Raw genomic sequence first — 25540 nt, forward strand, 5'->3', positions numbered from 1 at the left:
GTCCATGAAATATTCAGGTTGTACATACTCACTATTGGGCAAGGAGAACCGCAAGAGACAAGGCTTTGATGCCTGCTTTTCTATGGGGGAGGAGGAGAGAAATGGTCTAATTTGACAGAAAACTGTCAGGCACACGTGAATCCAAAGGACTTTAAGCCCTCTCATTACAGGAATGGAAGTCTAACAATACAGTTAACAACGCTGTCTATCCAGTGTTATTCATCTTAAAGGCACAGATTGTTGTTATTACATAATTAAATTTGAAATTATATTACATCATGGAGTGATTCTGCAATTGACAATGTCACGTCATTATTCCATTTGGATTGCTGGAGTAGATGCATATGTAACAATGCTACTGTATTTCCCTCAAATAATTGGTTGAAGGTGAAATATTCTGTGGTAGAACAATGCAATAGGTGTGTGTGTGTGTGTGTGTGTGTGTGTGTGTGTGTGTGTGTGTGTGTGTGTGTGTGTGTGTGTGTGTGTGTGGAGAGGAGAGGGACACGTAACTCGTTTCTTCATCTCTTTTTTCAGAGGATGATTTAGGGTTTTCGGAAATGCCAAATTTGTTTGCATAACCCCATGGTAAACTGTGAACTCAATGGCTGGTATTCAGCACCAATCGCACATTCTATAGAGGTGGACGTGCAGCAACACGTGTTGCTGCACGTCCACCTCTATAGAATATATGAGAAATATAAGATAAGATGTATTCTTACACAAATCCATGTCTTTCATGCGATTGGTGCTGAATTGAATGACCTTGTACGGTCAGATTGAATGTTGTGAGCTATAAACCATGGTATAGTAACTGTCTGTTGGTTGTATACTATCAAATAAATAATGTGCCACAGGTCAGAGTGCAGACAAAGTCCAGTAGAAGCCTTGTGGTGTAGAAATACACAATGATGTTCATTTATCAGACACAATCATTGTCTTAATCTGAGTTAAGGCAATAGCATCCTCACTTCACCATGGATTTGCATCGTTGATTTTCTTCTTACAGAAAAACGTGCATTTAGTCACTCCCTGGTATTGATTCCCAGCTCCTTTTTCTTAATCCAATATTCACTCCATTCCACACATTCAAAACATTCAGACCCACATTATAACCCACATGCTCTGTACTGTATGATAAACATGACTTGAGTGACAATAAAGTTAAATAAAACCTCATAACAACAGTCTCCAACTATGAGATACAGCTCTATGCAGTGCTATCTGTGCGGATCGACGGGGGCAGCAGCCATAAGGGGGGCTTACAAACCCCCCCTGGATTAGTTTCTGCTCCTGTGGTCTTATCTCTTCACCTGATGAACCCACCGGGCTGGTAGTGTTTATTAGCTGGACCAGGCCTTATCTGCTCCCTCAGAGTTGACATACCAGATCTGAATCAATAAACAGGCATGGTGGTGGGCTGTGACGTGCTCCAACAGTGGAGGGAGCGCGAAGAGAGAATCGACAGCTTCACACGGTTGATCCCTCTGGCGGGGGTCAGGGCTGATGAGAAGACCCAGCTACCCTTGACTGAGTGAGATTAAAATAGAAGGGTGCTATGTTATTCTGTATTAGCAGTGAACACTGACGGTTTACACCTGAAAGTACAATTGCAGTGAGATAAGCAAGTAGACACTAGCAAGTGTAACATAGCAAGTAGTGATGGGTTAAAATGGAAATTGGTTCTAATGCCTGGTTGTGCACGGACAAAACCGTCTCTGAAAATGAAATCTTAACATGTGTTCCAAGCCATTCTTTGTTTCCCGTTCTGTTTTGGTATGTACGCTCTCAATGGAGCCAGAAAGAAAACAACATCTGTCACAATAATGAACAGCTCTCACCTCACATATAATAGCAAATAGAGAACACCCCTGGCCAGTAACAACGAGTTTGCATAGAAACCAAGTATTGAATAGGACACTCCGGGACCAAAACAGCATTCATAAATTAAATATTTCTTTCAAGGGATCTCATTCCCTGATCGCTACCACTACACAGTCATTACAAAGCTTGAATGTTACATCCTGGAACTTTTAAGATTGGTAGTTATAAACTGTCTTTGGCAATCTCTAATCATGCCACTTTTCACATTGAGTCTCTGCTTTAGGGCAGTTTTGAAAACATGTTATTAATTTTCTTTCCAAGGGAAGTAGTACTTGGTAAATGGGAGTCATAAACTATTCAACACAACATTAACATTTTTCAGAGATACATAAATTACATAAATTATCTATATTTTTTGCTTCAGCCCTTCCATTCATTGATTGCTATAGTAAGTTACAATAACAGTATGAGAGCAGTGTAGCTACACATATAAATGTGTGCGCTCAAAACTTCAAGCACGATCACACCCCAGAGATTATCCCCTAGATTATCAGTGGTTGACACTTGCTCTGTCTGCGTCGGCATCAATTTATCTCTGGAGCTTTGAAGGACAGACACAGCACTCTCACTTGGGGGAGGTTGTTTGATTTGGGATGATTCAGCAAAAAAAAAAAAAAGAGAGATTGCGGTGTTCCCTTTTTGCGGGATATGAAAGGTTAGATTTGATCACCCCACATTTCTCTGGCTTTATGAAGCCCTCCACTGTCACCCACATAGTGATTGTCTCTTTATCTTCAGCCGTGGATCGGTGAGAGACTCCACGATTGGGCTGTTAAAAGTTCATTCCTTTGAAAGAGAACCAAGATGAAACAAGGTGACAAGCCGATGTAGAACTCCGCCAGTAAATGTGCTGTGTCCCAAGATCATACAGACAACTCAATTCAATCTACTAGCATACACAAGGTCGTATGAAGTTTTATGATATCACTGGCAGACTTTTTAGGCATTGAGGAGGGTAGAAGGCAAAGGAGCACTAACATGTAAAGATATGTATAACATTAACATAATATGTATTAACATAATATGATTATTAGGGTTGCTAATAATATAGTCCAACTAAGATCGATCAAAGAGAATGTGGGATTAAGAGTTGGTTACAGTTTATTTTAGATGGGCGCACAGAAACAGCTGACATAGAGGTTTTTGGTAATCGAAAATGTCTTTATAATCCTATGGACCATTTTAAGAGTCCTTCTTCCGAGACTCAAATTCCTCATGTATCAAATTAGGCATTCATGTGTTTTTGTGTCTGTGTTTTTTTGCTTGTTATTGTGTATTGTATTGCAATCACTTTTTAAGAGTCCTTCTTCCGAGACTCAAATTCCTCATCCATCAAATTAGGCATTCATGTGTTTTTTGTTAGTTTTTTTGCCTGTTTTTGTTTCACTGCAGAAGGTTAATCATATTTCCCGTTCTTGGTAACTTTTTTAAGAGTCCTTAGTCCTAGTCTCAAATTCCTCATGAATCAAATTAGGCATTCATGCGTTTTTTTGTTGCCCGTTATTGTTTTTCACTGCATAAGGTTGATACCCTATTTCCAGCAGCCATCTTGATGGTGACAAGAAAATTGTTTCTGGTTGTTTCGATGATGTCTCCCATCTCCCAAACAGAAATGGAGGTAGTTCCGTCATTACAATGATACAACATGTTCATGCTATTACTATGCTATTAGTGATATATTGTGACTGGATATAATGACTGGATAGCTTAATGAAATGACTCCTGTAGCTGTTGTAACCAACAGAATATGGATTACAATTGTCCTCCGCTCATCCATTCGTGCATTAATATGGATGCTTGTTTACACATCTGATTACTGTTCAACTTGATTTTGCTGAAAGGACATCGCCCAATATGTACAGTGTATAGAAAATGTAATGGAGGGCTTTGCACGGTAGCACTGGAGTGCTGAGCTGACTTAATTATTTCCTAATACCTTATACATAAATGCATGAATAAGCATCATCTATATTCATTAGATGATATATTTGGCTGCTTGACAAAACTTGCATTGATATATTTTCCCCTTAGTCTTTTAACCTGTATTTGTTATGATTAATATGGATCACCGCAGTTAATTACATTTTCGTGGAAAGCAGTATTCATTCATTGAAAAGCACACATTCCTGACAAATGGAGTGTCTTTGTCCACGCTAGTGCAGTTCAGCGGAGGTCATTAAAGAGAGCAAATATCACCGCAATATCAGTAAAGACAGGGATTCAGATGTGTTTAAAACAGAATTACTTTTTGGGCTGCTTTGTCCCCAGATGGCTTCTCTGTGTCATCTGAACTCAGCAAAGATTTAGAGGATTGTAAAATAAGAAGCATCCAGACTGGTTTCTGTCTCTCGCTCGAACCTGTGAGGGTGGGTTTTCTCTGCCTCTAAAGTTATAGCAGTTGTTCCATGCATATATGGTACAGCTGGATCAGATTTTTGCACATTGCATCAGTTACAATGCAGCATGTCGAGCTGTTTCAGATGTGAGGGGGTTCTCACTGATATGAGTCAGTGAGGAGGTGAATCAGAGGCACGACAGCTGCTGTGAGTTGGTACCCACTGACCACTCTGCTCTGTTGTCATCCAGTATTCATAGCATGAGCAGGAGACCGAGTGTGATGTCAAAGTCTGTCTATGTCTGCCTCTTTCAGTAACTCCACACCGATGCAGAGACTACATGGATTGTTGGAGGCATAATAGTTCAGTTTTAGAGCTGTGCTCAATGCTCACAGTGAACACTAACACAGTAGAGGTATCTCCCTACCCTGTGGGAATACTCAATAGCTGTAATGTGGCTAGGTTATAACTTAATGATTCCATCTGTGTTGGGAGTTGGTTGATAGGGGGGGTGGAGAACATTTAACCGAACAGAAGTGGCACCTCTCAAGGTTCCCATTTCTCTATCTTCTTGGGACAAGTGCATAGGGACTTGAAATCAGAGTAACTATGCTCTCTGAGGATATCTGAGGCAGTGCTGTGAGTCTGAACTCATTCCACATGCAATTTCACTTTCAACTCCAGTGAGAGTGAGAATCGTGTCCCATTGTGTCAAACTATGCAGGGACTGTACAGTATCATATGTTGATGAATTGCCAATGAGGCCTGTGTGTGCCCTCACAGGCTTTTTTAATGTTACCCTGTGGTGAGACAGCATACAGGGAGGAGGTAGAGCCGTGGCAGAATGGTGCCAAGACAACAACCTCTTCTTCAACATCAGCAAAATGAAAGAGAGGATCGTGGACTACAGGAAGCAGCAAGGACATACACACACACACACACACACACACACACACACACACACACACACACACACACACACACACACCCATCCACATCACCCATCCACATCGATGGGACTGAGGTGGAGAGGGTCAGTATCTTTAACACTAGTCGTCCCACGGCAGAATTACTCTGCCGTTGTGAAACCCATGTCCCCCTCCTTCTCTGACTTTTCCTAAATGTCTGTTTTAAACATAATAACGTTGTTACAATTTCAAAATCAGACTTAGAAACAAATCTGGAAGCATTTTCATGCTCATTCTCATCATGGTGATTTGAAATGTACTGTTAAGAATGGTTTACCCATTTCAACCGTAATGGCTATTAGCAACATAAACAGATGGACAATAACAGTTATGTGCATGATCAATGTGCGATTACATGGGAATAGAAGCCCGCGCAGCATGCACTCAGCCTGCGAAGAACATACACGTAGGCTACCCTTCATCACACCTGGGCATGACATTGGCATGTTGCAACTAATCAGAGATAATACTATTGCTGAGGCACATTAGGTCGAAGGAGACAATATACTTGGGACAAGACTGTTGATGAACTGCAATCATTCATTGGTCTCCTATATATCCACAGGGAACACAGCACAAGGTCTCTGGACTTTGAAAGCTTTAGGAGATCTGACTACGGGTGCATGCTTGTCTTTCCTGAGACTATGTCACAGAACTGCTTGAGTAAAATTATGCAATTACTGTGTTTTGATAAGAAGGACACAAGACCCACACGCAGGGAGACAGACAAATTCACCCCAATTACAGACATTTGTGTGTAATCCGATTTGTAATGCTAGTTATAAGCCAGGAGACAACATCACTGTTGATGAGCAATTATTTCCAAAAAATGCTTGTTGCCCCTTTACGCAGTTCATGTCTTACAAGCCTGACGAGTTGGCATCAAGTTTTGCTTAGCCGTGGTTAACCTCTCCGCTACCGTCTGGCAAACAGTTCCTGAGCATCCGGTCTCTGACCAACAGGTTCCGAGACAGCTTCTATCCCCAAGACTTTTGAACTGATTCCCCCAGCACTACCTGCTGCTCACCTGCATGGGAGATAATTTGCACTCACATACACACTCACTCACACCCACTCCCTCTCCCATCACTGCTGCTATACAGTATTTATAAAATGTATCTGTATATATTCCACCATATCCATCACATCTTATATTGATTGACTATTTTTCTTTTTATTGTATTTACTTCACTGTGCCTTATTGCCTATTGTTCAAGTAATTCGCAGTCTAACAATGGAGAATTAAGGAGGAGGAGGATTAAGACATACAGTGGTCAGTGATTGCTCTCACTCTGCAGATGGAGCTGCCAGCCTGTCTGACACTTGAACATAATCACTCAATGCTGCATTGAAAAAGGCCCTTAATGAGCCCAGTGGCCAGTCTCTGCTGGGCCTGGGGGAATTGGCCCCTTATCAGCCCAGCCCAGCTCAGGTCATTAGTGTTTACAGTGCATAGAAGCATGTACACACAGCCAGCCAGCCAGGCTGCTGCAGGTCTGCCTAGAGAGACGCATCATGTCTATTACAGTTACATTTGCGAGTTGAATTAATAAAACCATCACACACTGCAAATGGGGGCCAAGCTGCACCGCTTCCATCAATGTTTACTCTCATCACTCTCGATATTGTCCCTCTCTCACTCTCTGTCTCTGTTTCTCTCTTTCTTTGTTTCTCTAGGTTGCTCTCTCTTTCTCTCTCTCTCTCTCTCTCTCTCTCTCTCTCTCTCTCTCTTTCTCTCTCTCTCTCTCTCTCTCTCTCTCTCTCTCTCTCTCTCTCTCTCTCTTTTTTCCCCCCTGTGCAGCCTTCTGTACTCATACACTAGCAGTTGTGCGTTGTCTGTGGTAAATAACTCTCAGTCAACATCAATAACACATGACTGAGTTGCAGCCAGTGAATCCATGGCTCAACTCGTGTCACTGAACACTATCTAGTCATGCTTTCAAACAGCAGCTGTCCAGCAAGTCAGATTGCATTACGTCAGCAGTGGAAAACAAACATTCTACTGTATTTTTTTTTCTACTATTTCCTGTGTTCACGAGCTGCCCTTTACTTCCTAAATGAGCTTATACAGTATGGAATCCTCTCTCTCTCGGCAGCTGTACAATAATCTCACTGATTCTGATATTGAAAAGCCCCCCTGCTATTACTATAACCTTGTTTAGATCCCTACAAAGCTGAAAAGCTGAAAAGTGCAGGACATCCTTATGATATAAGTATTGTATATGCGGTCACTGAGTTGCTGCTCATTAAATGTTTCCACATAGGCCCAGATGTTTCCTAATAAAATATATTGCATATAATAAATCGTAGGGAGAAAGCGCACTAGGGTTAATCTACATATTTGCTGTACTTTCATCTCTGTTCTCTGCTGATGCGGCTGTAGAAATGGATAAACATCTGTCTACAGTGCTCACATCTGTGGGACTCAATGCAGACCCATTTTAGAGCAGTGTACAGCAGCAGAGTAGGCCTAGCTTTAGTCTTCAGTGACAGATGGTGTTCTAGTGTGGTGGGCTCAGCCTCAGCCTCTGGTCTCTGTTCCTCTGGGGCTTTGTGCAACACTGCCAGACCTTGGATTGAGTAAACATCAATACTTCAGCCATTGGATGATTATGTTCATGTTTTGCACTGGTTAGCTCATGATTAACAGGTGGATAATCCTAGAGGAGATAACTAACATGACTAGGTGTGTGTTCATCCTCAACTCTATGCAGTGCCTCACTGCAAACATTTATATCCCTACACATAATCCCCACACATCAATGGTGGCCCGGGTAGACCCTGGTGTCTATGGATTTGTCTCCCAATGTCTGATTATTCCAAGAGATTAATCAGCATCTCACATGTCAAGGGACCACTGTTCAATATCCTACTTTCAAAGGCTGCAGTGAACACAATTAAATCCATTACTGTGATCTGCAGGAAAACAGCGGAGGAGGAAAACAAAAGAATTAGAGCGCACACAAAGACTGAAGGTCACATGAGCCCTGTTGGAATAAGAAACTGCTCATAGCCAATTATTATGCCTCTGTTTTGTATTTTATTCATTTTCTATTATCTTTGTTGTATGATAACGTCAACACAGAGTGATTTAATTAATACCAAAGAAACAGTGTTATTCTAGGTATAACGCATATAAACACATGCCTGCTCATAGGGAGTACCGATATGCAACTGTCACTTTAAAGTGAATACTGAATACCCAATACATTATGTCATGACCAAATAGTTTCTTTACTGTGACTAGGAGGACACATTACAGGAATTGATTGAATTAAGACCAATTGATTGACTGATGATTGATTCCATTTAAATGTGGCTTCCTTACAGCTGCTCTTGATCAGTATCATTGAAACACTATTCGGCTGGTATGCAAATAGGCCAGTGCCTAAAAGCAAATCAACGGAAACGTCTGGATATCCTGCTATAGATTTCGAGGATTAGAGGACTCACAGTAAAGCACAATTCTCTAAGATGCTACAGGAGCTTTTAACCACTTGCACATTGGGCTCTATGCCCTGATACAGTACAATTTATCTGAGGTGTTGTCAGTTGAGCAGTTTTATGGCCTGCGGGTAGAAGCTGTCCAGTAGCCGAGAGATGTCTCGTTAGGGCTAGTGTTGATGATACCACTTGAAATGGGAAAAGAACCCAACAGAAAACCCTACTGAAACCCCTTTAGTTCAAGGGAATGGCACACAGAGCACTTTTATAATATTTGTATTTCATGTATTTCATGACACACTTGCTTGAAGGAAAGGACAGCTGCTGTTGACCATGATAGGTCTTCCTCAGTGATTTTTCCCCTCTCTTCTGTCTATGAGGAAGTCTGCACTCTTATGTAAATACAGTAAATGGCACATTTTCCTCTTTGGTAATGGTAAACAATTTCTTCTCTGCTGTGTTTCACAGTGGTAGAGTTCACTACAAAGGAAACCTATACTTACTTTTCTAAAGGTTAAGTCATCAGAGACAGGTAGCAGGAGTTGGTCCTCTGCAAGAGAACAACAGTTTCACATCACTTACATTTATTGTGTGTTTACATACTGTTAGTATGCTGTAAAAAAATATGTTTCTCATTCAATATTAAACAAATATAACAATATATAATAAATATAATTTAAAACAATATTGAAAGCAGTTACTACAAAAATAATATTACAGTACAAAGCAGTTACTACATGTTACTGGAATAATTACAGTGTCACAACAAAGGTATGTAGAAACCTTTTCTCTCACTAAACGTACAGTATCTGAAATATTAATTTGGACCAGAAATACCACAGAGACATAACCTTACTTCCTTTGATGGAGCAGTGTAGTAATTATGAAGTAAACTGTAACTTAGAAATTGTATTCAATCAGCATGGATCAAATGTAGGAGAGCCAAAATGAGGTGCATCAGAAGATTCACTTCAGTCTGTGTGTTGTCCTGTTCTCATCACCGATGGAACTTAATCTGTACTGTTATTGGAAATGAAACTGTCTTTGTAAGCAAGCACATGCTCTCTTGATTTGGGACAAACAACTCAGTCGTTCTATGTTGTCCTAGGTAAACTTAAATATCATCATAGGTTACCTTGGTCATCACCTTGGCTGCTGCTGCTGAAAATAATTTGTCTGCTTGTGGAGTGGGGGGTGGGGGGCTGGGGGGGTTGTGGCTCGCAGAAGCACTTGAAGTGACTAGAGCAATCACATTTGTATTCAGCTTCCTAGACACAGAGACAATAAGGGACAATGTTGGTGGATCTGAAGTGATTGTAATGCTGCAGGCAGATACACAACTCTGGCCAAGACAGACTGGGACAACATTGTGCTGGCACTGGTGTTGTTATGTTTTGTATTTGTATCCTCCCAATGCAATAAATTCTTAGGGTGATGTGTTTTTGAAAACGAAGCGTGAAATGCTGGTTAATACACCCCAGAGTGGTACTCCATTAGTCATTTCAGCTCTACATTAGAGAAAGGCCTTAAGAGGAGGACAAACAGCCAGAGTGACAGCTAATGTAACATATTGTGTTTGTTCTGGGAGATGAAATATGAACAGCCAAAAGTAATTAAAGATTGAATATTTTCATTTGAGCACGCTACCAGAGTCGTGGCGGTCGAGGAGTGACGCCTCTGAGAATTAATAATTAATGAAGTGCTGTTGGGACATCAGGGACGGCTGTTCGGGACACATGACTAAAATGAAAATCATGTTTCCTCTGAAGCCCTGTCAGTTGATGATTCATTCTCTCATTGTCAGTGTTTGGCTTGGGGGGTGATCTCTATTGAAGGATCATGGTGATGGTGACAGTTGAACAATACACAGATTTGAAGTAATATAATCTCTACCTCTCTCTGATGGTATTGATACAAGGCTTCTAATGACACCGTGGCTTGTTTCTTGCTTCATCACAGACCACTGTTCTGTGTGCTTGTATTCCCTGGGGCTGATCATTTGGCTACGGTTACCTATAGTATGCCCAGGTACAGCAGCACAGTGAGAGAGGGAGATAAGGCTAGTGAAATGTGTTTCAGACCAAAGTGGTCTATCAGATGGCTATGGTGTCTGGCTGACTGTAATCACATTTCAAGGCCCATTGATGCAGACCGAGTGTCCAGTTCATCCTGGGGCCAGATAGAGTTCAGAGAGTGTTTGATGTCAGATTTTGTTAAAGGGGAACCACATTAGCAGTGGTTCCCCTTTAAATGTTACAACTCTGTTGCAGCATTTGGCCATCATCCCAGGGCATTTCAGCCTACCACAGAAAAAAAGAACCGTGGTTCAAATTGGTTTTGTCCAAATGGGATCATAATCTGAAGAAATCTCATACAGATCACATGCTCAAATCATACACAGATCACACACAGACATTCTCTGTACATGGTTAAATGTTAAACATGTAACTTAACATCTCAGGGAAGTATATGTGAACTAACTGTCTAAAATTACTTTGTAAGAAGAATGGCTGACTTATCTAATGATGCAGAATATTGAGAGGACATGTGGGAACACTTGCATCACTTCATCAATAGCCCTGTAGAAAAACCTGAGATTCAGCAGCCTGGTTAGCAGTACTGTCAATAGATCTCTAAATCATGCATCATGGAGTATCCTTTCCAATGTTCTTGTATCTCACTTAAATACACATACATCTGGCAATATAATGACTATGATTCTGGAGATACAGCAGTGAAACTGGAAACTAAAATAGCTGTGAATGGAACAGTACAGTAGATGAGAGACAACCAGGCCGTTGGCAGGGTGGCACCGTGAATGGGTTGCCAGGCTGACATCAATCAGACAGCAGATCACTGGGGGCCCAGGTGTGCCTTGGGCAGCTGTCATTGTGTTTGGTGGCTTAGTCAAAGGCCCCCTACTTACACTCTACAGCTTACCATGCCGGTAAGCTGTCTATTTTTTGCAAATGATTCAATAATGTGCAAGAGTGCTACTCTTTATTTGACAAAATTCAATATAGAAGCAATTAGCTTATCAGGTTGAATACTCATCCGATCTCAAAGAAAAACCTTCATAGTCATCAGTATTTCAATCATCAGTCAGTATTTGACTGTTCCTTCATTAGCCGTCCAGAGCCTAAAGCCAACAATCAACAATTTTTTCAAATAAATCTTCTAAGGAACTGATCATTATTTATGATAAGGGGTACATTGAGGGATTTGGGGGAGGGTCACGCGTTTCCAATTTCAGTCCATGGTAAGGTGATTTTATTAATACCAAATCAACAGTGTTATTCAGTGTTTTTAATACAGTCGAGGGGAGGGTCATGCGTTCTTTTTTTTCTTTTTTTTCTGGTATTCAAGAAAACGGCCGTGTGTTTATCTATTGCACACAACAGCAAAATTGAAGCACCGAGGAGTGAGGAGAGGAGAAAGCCACTCACTGAGAAAAGTGGAAAGAGAGAGGCTGGAAAACTCTCCAGGTTACAATCAACAACTGTATTAACTGCCTGCCTTTAAAGAATAGATCTTGTTGTTGTTGTCTGTCTTGTGTGTTTGTAATGTGAAACATTGATGCCACATCAATAGTGCTCCATAAGAGAAGGTGCTCCATTCAGGCAGCAGAGTTTGCTAACCAAATCCCAATGTGATTGGTTAATTTGGTCACTCACCAATATTCTGCTCTAATATATTTGAATGCAGAGGATTTCTATCTAAATTCTGAAGGCCAAGCCAATTTGCTCCCCAGAGAGCACCATAGAAGAATCCTGATTGGATCTTTTTTTCTATTCGGTGTTAACCCTTCCCTTTCCAACACAAACTGAAGAGATGAAACCAGATTATCATTTGCATTATTGAAAAGAGAAAATAGAAAATTAAAAAGACATTTTAAAAGAACTGTATAAATCCTTACGCCTTCTCTGTAGGCCTAGAAACCCTGACATTTCCCCATTGTTCAATGCTGAACATATAGTATTTCCTCTAGCTATAACAGTATGTAATATTTTGAGCTACAGAATGTGAAGAAAAAAGTTAATCTCCCCCTTCAATCTGATAAAATGTCTTCCTATATATATATATCCCAAAGAAGGCATGACTGATATGTCTTGATATCTCAGTGCTAGATAAGACTGTCAAATATGTTATCAACACTATCCACACACTGGAACAACATTAAATTCTAAATGTTTAGTGACAAAATAACCATTTCTGTGTAAAAAAGATTGTATTCTTGTCAATGTCAGCAAACAGGAAATGTATTAGACAAGGGCCTCGCACTCCTGTCAAATACATAGTTTTACTAGCTGTTGTAAATACAGCATGAGTTTGTGAATCATGTCTCTTAAACATTAGCCTCCTGAAGAGGACATTAGAGATGATAATGTGTTTATTGTTATGATTGATGTCTATGGTTCATTCCCACAGATTCTCTCATGAGGTCCATTATCATTTGATGTCATGACTAACATCTAGGCAATGCTTTATTATGTGAATGGTTTTGTACAGAACGGAAATAAACATTTAATCTCAGACAAACCACAAGTGGGGGATCGAACCAGCGACCTGCCAACTGCTGGTCAGCCTCTCTAACCTGTAGGCTACCTGCCTCCCCCTGTTGCCCAGGTGCAACTTTGTTCCGCAGGGTAATAGTGGGCTGGCTCTGGCGCAGAGAGGATACTATTCATGACTTGCACCTACGTCACTGTTTTGTTGTGGCTGCCATATTGACTCCCAAATTGCACACTCACAGCACTATTCTATTGGCGAGTGGATGACATACTTACTGCGCTTCTTGTTGGATATTGTCCTGCCTGCTGTTTACACCGCTGAAAGTTAAATCAACTGAACTCTCATTTTGTTCCTTCACATCCCTACATGTAATATAACCAAGTACACATGCCTCAAAGTAGTCTATAAGCTACCTACTGCCAGCTAGCCAACACAAGACCAAGCCTTGGCAGCTAACATTACTGTATCGTCCTAGCTACTTAGCTAGCAAGCTGTGCCTGCCAACATTACCTTACTTAGCTAGGTAGCCAACTTCAGTGCCAGTTATAGTCACCTAAATTGACTATTAATTAATCTTGGCCAGTGGCCAGCAAAAATATGCTGCCCTGTACATGAGCAACGTATAGATAACAGATTGCATAGAAACTGTATGTGACATGTGTAACATGTATTGAAAGGCTAGTTTCAATTATGATGTGCTATTGTAGATCAAGTTTCTCAAGGCTCTGCGGAACGCTCTCCCATGAGATAACATTGGGGATAACATTGTTAATAATTAATAAAAAATAATTTAAAAGTAATCCTTCCTTCTTCTAGCATTGTGACTGCCAATGGCCTCTGGTCCTAGCATAGATTTGTTTTTGTTATGATGACTGATGTATAGATGATTCACTTACTTTAGACAAATGTACTTGTTCTAAGTCGCTTTGGATAAAGTGTTTGCTAAAAAAAAGAAGAAAAGAGACTGTGTTCTGTTCATTATATTGTACCTTTCCTTCTACAAGTCTAATCTCTTGGGGTGGGCTTTTTCATTTTGGGATTAAACAATTGAAACTTCACTCAGAGTTTTGGAGTCTTTATTTGGGTAAAAGGCTAACTTTTATCTTCTAGGAATCTTAGTTCTATCACTCAAAACATTACCTATATCTCCACCGTGGCGGGCCAGTGCTAAACAACAAACAACTAGCTAGCTAAGGCAGTTAAGGCAGGCAATAAATAGTCCACAGTTCAGTAAGATACGTCCCACGTTTAGCCCCATCAGTTTTCACATTGCTCATATGCATAGCTGCTGGTAAAGCACTCGTTTCATGTGAAGAGCGTCGTTTCAAGTGTCTTCGCTGGCTGGCTGATTTCCGTGTTCATGTTTATGTGTACTGTATATTGTAGCCAAACTAAATAACGGCTGCACTTTCAACCACAAAAATCTGTTGCTGGTTTTATGGTCATGTAACTAAAAATTTGCTGAATAAAAACGATCAAATTATCGACATTCATTGTTCAGTTAGAAGTATAGTAGTCTGCATTGAGCGAGGGGAGGGAGAGAGGAGGAGACACACTCTGAACTGTCACTGCCCTTGCAGTCAAAAGAGGGCACATTTTGTGGCCTGTGGTGGTCTAGCACCATGGACTACAGTGCACACACATATGCCCATGTCGGCATGAGTTTGAATCCAGCCCATGCCCTGCTGACATACCCTCTCCTCCTTACTTTCCTGTATTTCCCTGCTATCTGTATCCAATAAATCCTGGATATGGTGCCTTTAATATTCCTCTCGTGAAAAAGAAAATGGTTGCACCTGATCTATCTGAGTGGCTATTCTTTTTGAGGAGAGGAGGCTACTTGTGAGTAATGCTTAAGATATAGATTAGAGGACTGTGTTGTTGTGAATAACAGCATTCCTAGATAGGCTAGTGATAGGCCTTCTAGAGTGAGCCCACCATTATAATATGACTGGAGAGAGAGACTGGATTGCTTCACTACAGTGTACATCCCTTTGTCATCATAACAATTCCCTTACATTCGGGGAAAGGAGTTATAGTTGTAGTGGCTGTGGATACGGAGGCAATTTGCTTTTGATCATGCACTTGCCAAGTTCAGTCGCCCTATATGCTGGTAAAGTGCATCACAATCAAAGAATACCATGACAACTACATATCTGGAGAGAAATATAGCAAGCTTATATAGAATACTTCATAGGACACTGTAAATACAGCTATTTTAGCTAGATTGTTGAACGCGATATTTTTTATTTGATATTCGGGACATGTGCTAACTGAGACCAGTTGCTAACATAGCTGAAAACTTTCTAACCTGTGCCATTTTACACACTGTCTCCATTTCTGGGATGATGGGGAAAGCAAAATAATTAAGAATATTATATTATATTATGGTGGGAGTACATTTAGCAGCCAAATATTTCCATTTTCATGGCAGTTTTGCAGCGCTGAACATTTGTTTGGGTGTCTCCAGCTTTACCAGCTACCTCATGTTCATGAGTCTTGTTGAGTTGTTGTAACTCTGGCCTGTTGACCATGACATTTTATTGAGGTTCACTATGTCAGCTTTTACAATGCCTGGTTTCATCTCCTCTGGGGCATGAAACACTAATGGGTATTACTGTATGGTAGATATTGGATCCTTAACCCTACTCTAAAACCTAACCCTAACCTAACCTTAACCTCTACCATAACCCTAACCTTAACCATGGCCCTTACCTAACCCTAACCCTAACCTGAACCTTAACCTTACCTTAACTGTTTTAAATCTCAACTTCAATGGGGGGACATCAGTTTGGTCGTCTTAAGCATCCCACTTAGTTTTTACCCTACTGTATTGCTCAAGACAATTTCAACTCTCCACTCTGCTCAGTATATTTAACTTTGTTCCAGAGTAAAGAAAATCTGAAAAGTAATGTTTCTGTGAAATTTATCTTGATCTTTCCTTTGGAACTGTCTGCACAGATACATAAACACTAAAGCCCTAACTATCTGTAGGCTTTCTTATACAATATGAAAACTCTAGAGGTTGAGACTAGTTGTTTCTCTGAATATCTTTATTTCAGCATGCAAAAAGCATCACCACTGACAACTTTCGGGGAAATACAATTCTATCTTTGAATTCTATTTGTTAAATGTTTTATATATTTATTTTCAAAGATCCAGCGCAGACAGGAAAACAAGACAGCATCAAATGTCTTGAGAGTCCTATTCTCCACAGACACCCATGAAGACTCTCATCTGTCAGAACATATTCTCCTGGTGAACATCACAGGCAATCCTGGATGGTGCTGCACAGACACCTCAGCAGCAGTCAGCTTCCCGCTAGTGGAGAAGAAAGGCACTGAAGGTACCCGCTGTTCTGCTCCTTCAGTGAGGTGTTGTAGATGTGTTATAACTATTTTATGACAGTGATGGGACAGGTGGTGTTATTACTACGATTTGAAACATATAGCCTGACTTTACAGTAAAGCTATACTCTTTCGAAGGGATGAGCAAAGCCGTTGTGTGGAGACTTATGCACATTTAACTTGTGCAGAAAATGGGGTTTGCAAAAATATTTTCTATCAAGTAGAGTGCTCTGTGTGTGAGTGTGTGTGTGTGTGTGTGTGTGTGTGTGTGTGTGTGTGTGTGTGTGTGTGTGTGTGTGTGTGTGTGTGTGTGTGTGTGAGTGAGTGTGAGTGTGTGTGTGTGCCGATTTGACACAGGTAACCAGTGTGAAAACTGGTCTATGAAGTCTATTTTATGTGGGTGGGTTTAAAGCAAACTGATGAAGATGGGGCTTTAGATAATCCTGAACCTGGGGCCAGTGTGTTTTGCAGGATTATTCTAACCTCCTTCAACCTGCAAGGAGGAATTAACAGCAGGAAGGTTGAAAAGGTCAGCCAAGGGGGGAGGAGTTGCAGATGTCTCGCAGTAGCTCAAGAGATGCCTGCTCCACTGAGATTCAATTCATCATCTCATTACCAGGGGATAAGGAGCCAGTTTTTAACATGGGGGAGATAATTGATTTACAATGAGTAATTGTTATTTTTGCTGTTCTCTTCCTCACCACTTACTGTGCATGTGCGCAGTCAGACATGAGGCCGATACAAGATAACGCTGCCAAGGAACTGTAAGCATATGATTGTGTAACAAATAATCCACTGTTGTCACTCATGCGGTTTAACATGGCATTGGTACAAAGATCAACAGCTGCTGCATCACTTATTCAAATCCTTATTTTGTGTTGTACTAATCATAAGTTATCAAAATTGGTCTAATTAGTTATTGGTTACATAAGTAAGCCTCACTCACATCTGTCAACTGGTGAGAGGCAGTACCCTGGTCAATTACACTGCCATGATTCAGTGGTGGCAACTCAGGCAGCAGGTACAGTAAACACAGTAATTAGACTAGTTGAAAGTTTTTGTTCACTTGCAAAATGCCACTACTTTTGTTGGGGGAGGATTCTCTGTCTGTGTATAAATTAAAAAGGCTCTTGATCATTGTCTTACCGCAGAAAGCGTGACTCCATCCACACTGATGTAGTTCAGGCAAAGTGGCATTGCACTAGAATGATGACACCCGACGTAAGATAAGAGGCTCTCGCTATGTCCGGTGTTATTGGCATACAGATATTCCTCTCCGCAGAGAGGTCCAGCTCATCTGAAATGTCTATTCTATTGTCACAATTACAAAGGGCTGCTTTGGAGTCCTCAGCCTCTGAGCCATCCCTTTCTCTGACTCTGGCATTTCTTTCATATAAATAACGTCAATATTGTGTTTACAAACAGTCAGCCGGGATATGGGTTAAAGAGTCGGTGCGGGAAAATATTATTAACTGACAGTGCACTTACAGTACTCACTCACTCTATTACTATAAATAGTGTTCAATCTCAAGGAGGAGGCAGTTAGTATTAGACTATACTGACATCAAAGCAGCATGGATTCCTATTATTGCAAGGCAAGTGGGGGGTTCTTTGCAAGCTTTATGCCACCTTTCCAGTGAAAACAATTAATCAGTTGTCTGCTAGCAATCTGTGTGATGATCGTATCAATGGCTGTATTCAAAGTAGTGTTAAAGGGATTCATACTGTTTATGAAATGAGAGTAGAGTAATTGTGAGGTTAATCTCAGGGCTCTTTGACTCTAATGAATAAGCAGCATATTACTCAGTCAGCACCCGTAGCAGCTCAGTAGAAAAGTCTTTAAGAATAATAGAATAATAGAAGAATAGAAGAATAGATCTATTTCATGTATCAATAACTTTTTTCAATCGTATTTTTCAATGTCAATCAGATTGCAGTATTTCACGGCCAATCAGAGGGCTCGATATTACAGCCAATCAGAGGGCTGTATTTAACAGCCAATCAGAGAACTGTATATTACAGCCGATCAGAGGGCTGTATTTAACATTTGTTTTGAATGCTGCGTTCTAATACCTAGATAAGGTTGTCATAAACATGACTTGGAGCCTGACATTATGAGTCGGCATCTGTTATAACCTTGTAATGAAACATGACACAGATGTGCTATATCTATTTACGAGCTCAGAAATAGATTTTATTTTGGAATAATGATGGCCTTAGGTCCCCCAGAATGGGATTCAAACAAAAAGAGTAATCAGCTCTTTTGATGAGAACAGGAGCTGTGGAGTACACTGTGATAATGAGGCATGGGGGAGAGGGAGAGATCAGGGCCTGTGGCTGGAAACAGCAAGTCAAAGATGCCGCTTCTCTCTGAGCATTTAAATGAGCCTGTTGATGGAATATTACCCATGACAACAGCGGAGTGTTGGAGCATTGCAGATGGCCTCAGATGGGAGGCAGTCAGGAGATGGTCAGTGAGAGAGATGAGAGAGAACAGAAACACAATATTACTAGGGGTACTAATGGGATTTTTATGTGTTTGTTGTTTGCGGGTGAAAAAGATTTTAAAGCCTCACACATGCAGGCACACACACACACACACACACACATACACACACACACATACAGACATGAACAGGAGAAAAGGTATATGGAATAGCAATAAAGAACTGTACATTTACTCTCTATTAACTTCAGCCAGTTATGGACATCCGCACAGCATCTGCAGAACTATACGTTGTAGCCTGTGATGCTGTCTCAGCCTGAGGGAACGTATCGCTCCGCAACTCTGTACTTCCACAGAAAAAAATCTGTTCCACCACATAGTAATGGATTAAACATTAATTTTAGTTCAAAGTGATAGTATTAAAAATCTAATTAGCTTTGATGGACTGCCATCACTTTATTATTGGTTGTAAGTGTCATGTGGAGTTTATTTGGGTGCCTTTTGGACAGACTGAACTTGTGGCCCTGTGTACTTTCAGTAGCATTGTGGCTCATGAGGAAAATGCTATCCATATAGAGTATATCATCCCAGTAAACAATCTTCAACCATATGCACTCACCAAACACTTTATGAGGAACACCTGTATACCTTCTCATGGTGGAGGTGGTGTAATGGTGTGGGGAATGTTTTCTTGGCACACTTTGGGCGTATTATTACCAATCAATCATCGCTTGAATGCCACAGCCTATTTGAGTATTATTGCTGACCCTGTGCATCCCTTCATGGCCAGAATTTACCCATCTTCTAATGGCTACTTCCAGCATGATAATGCACCATGTCACAAAGCAAAAGTTGTCTCAAACTGGTTTCATGAACATGACAATGAGTTCAGTGTTCTTCAGTGGCCTTCCCAGTCACCGGATCTGAATCCAATAGAACACCTTTGGGATGTGGTAGAACGGGAGATTCACAGCTTGAAAGTGTACCTGAAAAATCTGCAGGAATTGCATGATGCAATCATGTCATCATGGACCAGAATCTCAAAGGAATATTTCCAACATCTTGTGGAATCAATGCCACGAAGAATTGAGGCTGTTTTGAGATCAAAGGGAAGCCCTACCCAGTATTAGTATAGTGTTCCTAATAAAGTTCTGGTTGAGTGTACATTGCAATGGCATAGTACTGGGCATCAGATCAGCAGGACTGAGAGAGGGAGGCATTGATCACCATTCAGAATAGGAGATCAAACACATATAAATTAACATATACTGTACACACACACACACACACACATACACACACACACACTTTCATAGGAGCTCTACATGGTAATATACTGCACATTGGGAGGAATATTTATAAAATATTCAATGATTATAATTATGATTTATGAGCTAGGCCAAGGCCTGTATTTATGGAACCTTTCCCAGTATATGTTCAACTTGACATTCAGTGCTTCAGATCAGTCTGGAGGTAATCCACAACCATATTGCTCTTGTTATGTTGCCAGAGGCATGATGCACAAGGGGCATTGATTCATTATTCATTATTTTGAAATCAATTATGTTAGAAAGAAACGAAGTGCTGTTTATTCAAACTACTCATTTTCAACAGGCATGACGCCACTACCTGACTTTCTCATAGTCAAAGGTCACTGTTGTTTACAGTTCATCCTATTTTGTGAGGATACTACCCTCAATTGCCTCTCAAGAGGATTATATCATGCAGTTGAAGAAAGCAACTAATTCCTGCCTGTGGCTAAAAGCACACTAAATCACAGGTTCAAACGCCGATTTGCACAACTGCCACTGTCGTCTGTTTGTGTGTGTGTGTGTGTGTGTGTGTGTGTGTGCGTGCGTGCGTGCGTGCGTGCGTGCGTGCGTGCGTGCGTGCGTGCGTGCGTGTGTGTGTGTGTGTGTGTGTGTGCGTGCGTTTGTGTGTGTACTCAAAATGGCTGTATTCACACAGGCAAACACCTGCATTTACTGAAGAATTTAATGTAAAAAAACAAACAAGCGGGAAACATTTCTCAAGCATTGAAAGCTTTGAAATTAGAAAACATTGAGCATCATCAGAAGGTATTGATCAACTCTTTCTCCTTGAATGCTAGCTACATAGTTGTTCAATGGCCTTCAGTGGTATAGGAAAGAGGTGGCCATACAGGGTGTGTATACAGCTAAGCTATAACACACTTTATCCGAATCAGGTGTGTTAGTCCAAGGACAAATGTCTGTACATGTTGTTGCTATCCAGTAGGGTTTTGTCACCCCATCCACACACACACACACACACACACACACACACACACACACACACACACACACAGTATGTGTTCCTTATATACATGTACTGTATCCTATTTCCTGATCTCATGAAATGACAATCTCTATCTCGCATACACACTTTTTTTTTTTGTTGGCTTTCTCTCACTTTCACGTCTTTGCGTTGTTGACAAACTGTAGTAATTAAACATGGCTGTTGTTCCTGTGGAGGCTATAAGGGGGGGGATCTCATACTGACTCCACTCTCCCTCCCGGCGTCCTTACAGAGATCCGCCAGGTGTTTCTCATCAATCTGAGCTGGCAGGGCGTCCGACGCCTCGCAGAGACAGCATCATTAGTCAATCCACTGAATCAGCCTCCTCTATTTTCATTAGCTCTTAGTTGGAGTTAGGGGCCCCACATTAAGACCCTTGGAAGCCCCAGAGTTGGCCAACAGTGACAATAAAACTGTTTATGGGCCAGAAGCCACATTACATTTTATTTACTTATCAGTGGCTCTCTCGGAGCAGCTGTACAGCTGTAGTGTGGTGTAATTGTGCTTTCAGTGCAGTGTTATTTGTTTTTACTTGGCAGACGTTCCCACTCTGGCACTGGCTCCCTGCCTGGTGGGGACATAGATACCCTACACTCATTTAGGCAGGCTATGAATGGGCATAGAATGATGTCTGCCACAGTGATAGGAACTCATCATACTCAATGATAGTGTTATTAGGACAGGACACGATATGAAGTGCTATGCTGTTATGGTGATACTAACTTGACTAGGTCAATGCAGAAGGTGATAATTAGTGCACAATTAGACTGACAGCATGGTAGACTGATACGTAGTGGGGTGGAGCTCAAAGACACAGTGTTTAGTCTTCGGCTGCTTGCTCTGTTATCTACCATCTCATAGCTTATGCTGTTCCCGGGGAAATGCAGCAACCCCAGCATAATTAGTCACTTAGACGAGCACAGCTCTGGAACTGTGTCCGCTGAGAGGTCCTATGGCTGCCTGTCCTGAGGGGATGAAGGCCCATCCGGTTTGACCTGTCGGCTTGTACAGTGGCCCACTTCAGCCTTTTATAGCTAGTTCACTTCTGACTTTCCCAGAAAAGTTTCCCGTCTGAATCCAAGCCAGATGAATATTGATGTGGAAAGACCTTGGGGTGGCCTGCAGAACCACAACATCGAATAAGCTCCCTTCCTGCACTAGCCTCAACTCTTGAGCACTGAGGTGTTGACAGGTTTGGGATGTACCATGCTCATTAATTCTGATGGAATTTTAATCAGAAAGGTAATTGCTTTTCCAAACTCGATGTTTGAAAGCAGTGTTTGACGATGGAAAGTTTGTAAACATTTACCAGAGAAATTAGATAAGGGAAGAACAGCTGTTCGTTATCGCGGGAAATTCATGAATTAGGTCAGAAAAAGCACAAGTGCAAATTATAAGCTAACACCAGACATTGTGTTCATTGTGTTCATTGTGTGTTTATCAGTCATTGTCAATTATCCATTTAATTGAATATTATTACTTTATATAAAGCATTCCGGAACCAAATGAACCTCAGTGATGTGATAATTCAGAAACAGAGGAGTCAGGGGAGATGTGAAGACCGAGGGAAGCGCAGACCTAGGGGGTGGTTCTCTTCATAAACCACTTAGCTGAAAGGGCTAGAATTAGTCTGCACAAGAGACACCCTGTTTCCCAACACAGCCATGAACATGGTTCAAAGGAATGACTTTGGACAAGAGATTGAGTTCCAACGCTTTGCAATAGCCTAGTACTTTGCTAGCCCACAGACCTACAATAAAAAAAAAGTTATGGACTAATGTATTCCACACTCACCCCTTTATTCACTACAGTGTTTCTAGTTGGGCAATTTGGTGTTCCTGGTCAGGAAGTTGTTGCATTGTTTAGTTTCATTTAGCTAATTTTCTCTCTCTGAAATCTGCACTTGCTTTTGTGCCTAGGAAGATGCCTTTCCAGTTTTCCTAATTGTCTCCAGCTCTCTCTCATTTGAAATTCAAATCCCCCCCTCTCTCTTCAGATTCACAGCATGGATGCAGAAACACTTAATCAGGCTACCGTGGCTGAGCAGTAATCAGAGGCAGTAGGACTGCTGGCCTAGAACGAGAGTCTGCTATTTTTACTGTGATGTGCCTCTCTCCTCTTTGCCTTGATAATGAGGTGACCAGGACCAGAGCTTGTGTCTCTGTGGTGCCACATTCTCAGGTCCCTGGATGTTCTCGGTGACACTGTTCTCTCTATTCTCACAGTGCTGGGTCAGCCCCAACTTGCTACTTTGCCACAGTGCTGTCTCCCAAGTGCTGCCTCCTCTTCCCTAAACCTGCTTTTCAGAATGCCAAGGCTTGGCTTGTTTCCCAGCGGGATTTTATGCAACACATCCCACCATTCTGGCAGCTGTATAAATTCACCTTGGCATTGGTTTATTTTGCTAGATCATTTTTTCACCCATATTTTTTCCCTTTTTCAAAGTGTCCATCTTTTGGCCCAGATATGAGTCATTATCCACATCCTGTGTGACACAACACTGATACAATGAGACCTTGCAGGTAGAACACAGAGGAGATGCTTTCAAAAATGTTTTACCCATGGTCTCGAACCATATACCAAGAACATGAAAGCACCAAATGTCCAGCTCCAAAGTTTAAAGAGCTCTATTTAAATCTCTAGAATACATTCCCATAATGACTTATTTCGATGTATAGACATTAGTGTTAATTGCAATGTTAAACATCAAAGGCTAAGTTAAGTGCTAGCCCCCATAATCTTCAAATTGCACATAAAAGTATGCGTCTATGTGAAATGTTTTATAACACCTACAAATTTCCAACTGTCTAAAATCCATGGGAATTAAAGTGAGTAATCTCCATGAATAATTTTGCGTTGGATATTATGTATTTACTCTGCACAGCAGACCTACATCACAGAGCATATACATCCTCTGCATAACTCACTAATTCAACACTGTCCTCTTGAGAGGAGGATTTGACAAAGTGTGCGTATCCGATGCATTTAACCCTTAAGCTTTAAAAACGCGACTATCCTTCTCCATCCAGCCCTTTTAAGCCTTGTTAGAACATGATTGATACCCATAGAACTTCAATTATACTTTTGTAAGAGCCTTAGTGTGCCCTTCCTATCACCGTTCCCTCTGTATGTTCCGATTGTAAATGACCTGCTGGTGAGGAGAACAAAGAACAATGAGAGACCTTCTTCTCACCAATCACTACCACTACCTTCACCAATTCACCTGCCTAGAGGCTTTCTGCTAGCGTGGCATCCATCATCATATTAGACCCTCCCCTACAGCACCCTCGTTGCTCTGTGACTACCTGGCCCCATTCTATACCTGCATCGTACCTGCACTATACATCCACTGGACCACACTCATAAATCCTGTCTGGGGGGATGTCTTCTGTTTCCACACGAAGGAGAGACTGAACGAGCATATTACTCAAAACTGACGCCACTACTCTTGCTTTTACCCGAGTATCAAATGAGGCTGTTGCAAAGGTTGTACAGTAGCTGTTGTACTTGGCTAGGAAACTGCATTCACAACGGCTGTCTCTACTGTCATAAAGAGGGAAAGCCAGGAGCTTTTTAAAGCTGGAAAAATACACAATCGAATCAGTCCATTATGGATAATAGCTAGAGATTTTCCTTGCTGTTTGATATGGGCTCTCGAAGCTGACAGAACTCAGTGAGAATTTACAAGCCAGACTACATTTAGTGCAGGTGAATTAGATCTAAACAGGCATCATCTGGAACGCTCCACAGGAGGCCCAGCCAACAAACAGCTAGCACGGCTGCCTCCCATTACTATAAAACAAATGATTGAACAATGAATTCCTCCTGGGACAGATGATGATTGTGGAATACAGGACTGAGATGTGGTGCTGATGTCCTCCGTTCTGCCTGTGAATCGATATTCTCGTCATTCCTGACCTTCAGAGGGGAATGTTCTGGGAGCATCAGCTCCAGACCAGTGCTCAGTTGACAGTTTGATCAAGCCTAATGAATTGAGTGCTCAGCTGGAGCGAGAGCCCACATGCACAGTGCCTTCTCTGGGAGCTGGGTGTGGAAACACTGCAGTCTGTGACCAGGTCACTCCTTGAACTTCTCAAATAATTGCTTTTGCACTCTGCTTCAAAGGGCATTGGGGGGTTCCTCGCAATGAGGAACAGAAAAAGAACAACACAAACCTAAACAAAACTTACCGACTGTGAGGAAAAACATGGATTCCCAGGAGGACTGTCTGAGGTAAATGTGAAGGCGATATCAATCTAGCAATCGAAATGTAAAAGTCTTAATTAG

The sequence above is a fragment of the Argentina silus genome, assembly GCF_951799395.1.
Source record: "Argentina silus genome assembly, chromosome: 17".
NCBI classification, from domain to species: Eukaryota; Metazoa; Chordata; class Actinopteri; order Argentiniformes; family Argentinidae; genus Argentina; species Argentina silus.